The following is a 6085-nucleotide window of genomic DNA, read 5'->3' as shown; positions in this document are numbered from 1 at the left end:
TTAAATGCATGAAGCATGTGCATGTTAATATTATTTATATCTACTTCAGAGACCTCCTCTCACTTCTGGTTTATTTATATTTATTATTTTTAATTTACTATTGACCTTTGCAAGCCTTATTAAGTGAATGTATAGGGAAACATACCCAGTATAATCTTACTTATATTATCTATAAGATATACCATCAGGAGTCTGACAGTTTTATGGTTTTTATGGTAAAGGAGGCTGAATAACGTGCTTAATCATCATTTGCTCTCCTTTCAGATAAGGGTTGCTTAAATATCCAATGAGATTTAGGTTTACTTAAAAAAAATTATAATATAGAGATTGACAGAAAAATAAATATACCAGAATTATAACTCATTCCTCTTTCTTGACACTTGACATATATTCTCTGCTATGGTTCCTTATCTGAGGTATTATTTTATTTTGTCTTTTTACTTCCCCTAGCATCAAAGGTAAACGCTGGAAATTCTGCTTCTGACAAGAGACATATTTGCTTTCACAACTGTGAAAGACTCCTAAAACTTACATATGCACACGAACTGGGAAAGAGTATTTTATCATGGTTTATAAAAGAGTCTGACATATACATATCACATTTAATTTAAAAAGTATACCTTCATTACAACTATTGTTATCTTGTTAATTATTGAGTTATTTATAATAGATTGAAGAGATTTCTATTAAAGTTTAATAGAAACTTTTGAAAAGTAATGGTTTTTCAAAAAACTAACATTCTATGCTTAAACCCTATTCAATTAATTTCGAAATTTGAATTTATCTTTGCGAAGTAAGTTTCCTAATTCAACACTTTAAAAATAAAAATTTAGCTTATCTTAATCAACTAACCTTATATTCATTAAATAATAGCGTTCAAAAAGTGGATCTATTGGCTTTTGATAAAAAAACTTATTAATAATTTTATGGACAATTACAATATATATAGTTATGATTTATTATTGATCCAATTACCGTTATATTCTTATTACCAGATTCTCAGTAAGAAATATAGGAGCTTTCCCCGAATGAGGAGAGGTTACAAGAAAAGAGGCAATCGGTATAATGATCTATTTCCAGTTCTCAATATAAACTTTTACTCCTTCTTTATATTACAACATATTTATTTTGCTGTAAATATTAATAATTTGTTTTTGCCTTATAAAGGAAATGAATATTGCTCCTAAATATGCTAAACTCCACATTTCTCTCTTGTCAAGTAGTTTACAAGACGGATTAGATCACTAAGAGAAAAATGGACTATTTCGTCCAACCCGGCCAAAATTAACGACAAAATAAAAAATTATATATTTTTTCGTTCTTTCTCATTCATAATTTTTTGTTTAGTATAATTTATGGAACAGTTAATTTTTCAACAGTACAATTCAAATTTACAGTAAATATATGAAAATAACACTAAACATAATAAAAATAGCGCAACATACTATCATTAGATTTTCCCCATAACCCTTATTTCTGAATTCAATTTATAGTTTTTAGCTTGTATATGTACACGAATTATATTCTGGTATAAATATTCTGGTTCTGCACTGTTTCCTTCTTTTGTTGTGGAGTTTTTGAGTTGTATTTTTGTTGTAGTGGGCGTTCTATTAATTTTATAATGTGCTGTACATGGCCTTGTTCAATCAACACCTTTATATATGTTCTTTCTCATATAATTTAAGATTCAGTATGCGAGATCGGAACCTAAACATGGAATTATTTGAATGCGTTTCCTCTTGCATAGGACTATTTCCAAAATTTTCCTTTTTGATTTATAAAACCGAGAAGAAATATGTCAAAGACCAGTAAAAGCAATTTCTGAGAGAACAAATAACAACTTAAAAAAGAAGAGACAGATTATCAAAAACAATAAAAAAAGTAACCAGCCAAACAAGTAATCATAGAAATGAAATGGTAAGTTCCAGTGCAGTGTTTCTAAAGTACGACACTGAAAACGCTCGTTTGAAGGAGTAAAAAACCTTTTCGACATCAATACCTTTGGCCTATTATAATTATAAAGATACATACACACGCACACTTAAAAAATATAATAAAAGTAATATGAATCTTGAGATAATAATAATAATAATAATAATAATAATAGAATTAAATTAAAACCAAAGAAACGCTATAATTTTGAAAGGAGGCGTCGTGCTTTTAAAACTTTAAATGCGAATGACTTTAGCTTCCTCATCGGTGAGAGCTTCAGATAAATTTGAGGTTATCCTATTTTGCTTACTTTTGATAAATAGTAAGGGCATTCTTCAAAAATAGGTTTAAGTGAGAATGGACTGGCAACATTAGGATGTTGGAGGTGGCATTTTTCTGAACAGGTGAGAGAGCGTGAGGAGGGGTATGGCCTATTCTGAGGTGGGCTAGAGCAACCTTCTCTCTGCTGCGATACCACGTGGACCATGGTTTTCAAATCTTTTTATTTCTTTTGAAAGCTTCCGTGGTCGACAGTCATCTACACTTGTAGTAACCACAGACTAATAATGGCGTCCATTTCGTCTGGTTGAATGGACATATTAAAAAGTAGACAAAATGCTAACTCGAATGAATGACACCTCAATCTATAGTAGGGAAGAACAATAAAATATTCGAGTAGATTACTTCAATTTGCGAAGGAAAAAAACAAAAAAATATTTTATTGGAGAGGTTTGTCGGGGGGTGCGGTCAGCAAAGAACAACATAAATAAACAAAACTATATTTATTTATTTTATGCCGACGTTTCGACCTGCGTTTCAGGTCTTCATCAGGGCTATAGAACAAAAGAGATAACAACAACATTTAGAGTAACATACAATTGAAAAGGAATAGTATACAAACAAATTTAGAATTATACAAAATATTGAATTGAATCATAAATGATAAAAAATTGATAACTGATAATTGAACAGAAAAAAAAATTTTAATTAATTGATAATAGTGGAATTAGATGTTGTGAAACGTCGGCATAAAATAAATAAATATGGTTTTGTTTATTTATGTTGTTCATTGCTGACCGCACCCCCCGACAACACTCCAATCATTAATCTACGGTCAACTATCTACACCTCATTAAAAAAATATTTGATTTATTTTTTTAAATTCATATGATATACGTGTTGTGATTTTCGTGTTGTGAATCACAATAAATAAAATAAAATCTATTGCCCGAAAGTAGATACCATTGACCTGAGAGAGGAGCCAATATCCGGAGAAGCCCTCCAGGACAAGGGGGAGGGGGCTGGAGATCTTCCAGACTGATTTGTTATACAATTGCTTACAAGATCCTCTTAGCCTGGTCCCAGATTGGCCAGAATAAGCAGCAAGAGCTTTTTCTCTTGTTCATAAAATGTTATTGTTGCATAACTCTCGGTTTAATTGCAGCTCGCTAAATTGGTAGGTGTGTTCACATTTTTGGTCCACATTGGACACATCTTAAAAGTAGTTACTTTTAGAAATGGTTCCATTTCACATAATAGTAAAGTTATTTAAACGAAAAAAAATCTGGTGAACAATATAGCATAAACTAAAAGGAGATGGTCAAGAAAAACAAAAATAGGTTTTTAATGATGAGAAGATAGTAAACCTTGGCTAATATATAGGGCTAAGACAAAATAACGACAACAACAAACAAGATAACAACCAATGAATGAAAGGATATATAGAATATATAGAATGATTAAAGTGCAATGAAAATATACAAAAATAAAGTTATGCAAGAAGTGGGAAATAAAACGTATATATAGGTAATTAAATGTGTAAGTAAAATAACATAATTAAGAAAATAAAAATAAAAAGTTATATAATGCAAAGAAACCACAAAATATAAACATTTTAATTTAATAATTATAATTTAAGAAGTAAAGCTATGGAAAAAAACAAAGAGAAAGAAAATATATGTAACTAATGAAATAAAATATAATACAAATAACGAAACAAAATATAGAGTTAAGTAAGACAAAAGAGTAATTGGAAAATATGATAATACTAATATGTGGTGAACAAAACTAATAACTTGGGTATGGAAAAATAAGAAAAGAATAGAGAAGAAGAAGGGAGTAAAAGAAAGGAAAAATAGATATATTGATTGCTAACGTTTCGACCCAAAATGCATGTCTTCATCAGAGCTAAAATAATAAGATAAAATAATATTGTTACTACCTTTTTATCAATTTTGTTTTATTCATTTATATTATTATTTCATATTATTTATTTTTTATTTCACAATATATTTGCTCACGTTTTTTATTAATTTAAATGAAGTATTCAAGATATGACATACTCTCTTTTTTTCCCCTTCACGTAATAATCTCAATTGTAATTTCAAGTCTCCTTTGTTCATTATTTAATTTATTGCACACCTCCACTACTTCTTATTACTTCCCTTTATTGTTATAATATTGCTGAATTGTTTTCAACCTAGCTCATATTAATTATTCTAATGCTGGGGCTCTTTTATTTTTTATTTATTTCTATATTTATATTTATTGGTGATTTCGTTTAATTTGCATTGCATTTGTGTAACGGATTGAACGTGTGATCCGAATCACTGGAGAAAGAAAGTATGTGAGAGTGTAATAGAGAGAGTAGCTTAGGTAGGGCTGATATAAAAAAGAAGAAAAGAATGAAGGAAAAAAAATGAAATATATTGTATTTAGGCTATTGTTAATTATTGTTTGAACAAAGGTTAAGTAGAATTTTATTTTATCTTTGATTAACACATTTTAGTGTTTATATAATAATTTTTTTTTTATGTATCTGTTTATGTTTATATGGATGTTTTATTTACAAGTCACTTTTATACTCTTACATTTGCGTATGTTACTTTGATTTTAGGCAGTTGGACAATAAGGATCCTAATCAATGACAGAAAAAAGAGAACTGCCGGACAATTGAATATAAAAAAGGGCGAAAGCTAGACATTGTTAGTCCCTAATTGGACATTGTGTCCACGAGGCTTGTACCCACTCAACTTGCAATAAGTACACAGAATACAGAACTATCTACCAGTGACTGACTCGTTTGGTGGTATAGAGGTATACTATACTCACAAAGGAAATGTATGAACACTGTCAATGTTTATCTTCAATTATTGTAAAGTTACATCATTCAGACCATACACCATATATCAATATATCACCATATATCAAACAGGAATATCAATGACAAATAAAAGTATTGACTGTGCAAAATATAAGTATGTTATTATTCTTATATTACATAGGCATAGTCAGTAAATACTAAAAATAAATAACAGTAGTACATGATTTTTTTCAAATTTACTTCTTTTATATTTTATAAAATTGTTCATTTTTTCTTCTATTATTAACATCTAATTCTCTCGCAGTATAAAAAATAGTAAAAATTCTAAATATCAAAAAGGTATATGTACATAAAAATCCTGTATGGTCAAGCATATAGTCAATGTAATTAAATTATATTTCATTAAAATTTTTTTTTTTTAATGTTTATTTATTGCTATTTACAACTGTACATTATAATACATTTAGTAAATCTGATCTAAGATAAATTGGCGTGCTTCAGGCGTGTAGAGAAACTACCCATTGGTAGCACTCGAATGACATTTTACATTAGCTGGTCTCGTGGCCATCTTCTTTTCAGACGCCTCGGAGGATTGTCAGGAATGGAAGAGGATGCAAGGTTAGAAACTAGGGGGTTTGAGTGGTTATAGAGTTTATAATGGAAGGAGTGATATCTGGTTTGGGCTAGATCGGTTTCATAGGGAATATTAAGGTCTTTATGTATGATTTTATTTGTGACAAAGTAAGGAGCATTGAGGATTTTGGATTGTAAGGATTGAATACGAGAGGAATTCGAAGGTTTATTGGAGCCCCAAAGCTCAACTTATGTCCAGATTGGCCTTATTACAGTCTTGTAGATCAGTCTTTTATAATGTGTTGGAAGTTTAGACCGTTTGTCTAGTAAGTGCTGTAATAGTCGAAATCGACGTGAAGTTTCCTGTCTTTTCAGTCTGGTGTGTGGATTCCAGGTTAATGGCTTGTCCAAATGTAGTCCAAGGTAGCGGATCTGTTCGACAGGGGTAAGAGTAACATCGTTAAATGAAACTGTAGG

At 29.8% G+C, this 6085-nt stretch overlaps 1 protein-coding gene across 1 annotated transcript in view; it reads right to left on the bottom strand.

Annotated features, from left to right (window-relative positions):
* Positions 1-6085, bottom strand: part of Nep5 (Neprilysin 5) — a 270596-nt gene that overhangs the window by 108188 nt on the left and 156323 nt on the right. The gene's annotated exons all lie outside the window — the stretch shown is intronic.

This window comes from Halyomorpha halys, unplaced genomic scaffold (genome assembly GCF_000696795.3).
Source record: "Halyomorpha halys isolate HHAL.00 unplaced genomic scaffold, Hhal_1.1 Scaffold677.1, whole genome shotgun sequence".
NCBI lineage: Eukaryota > Metazoa > Arthropoda > Insecta > Hemiptera > Pentatomidae > Halyomorpha > Halyomorpha halys.
This window is presented reverse-complemented; position numbering and strand designations above follow the sequence as displayed.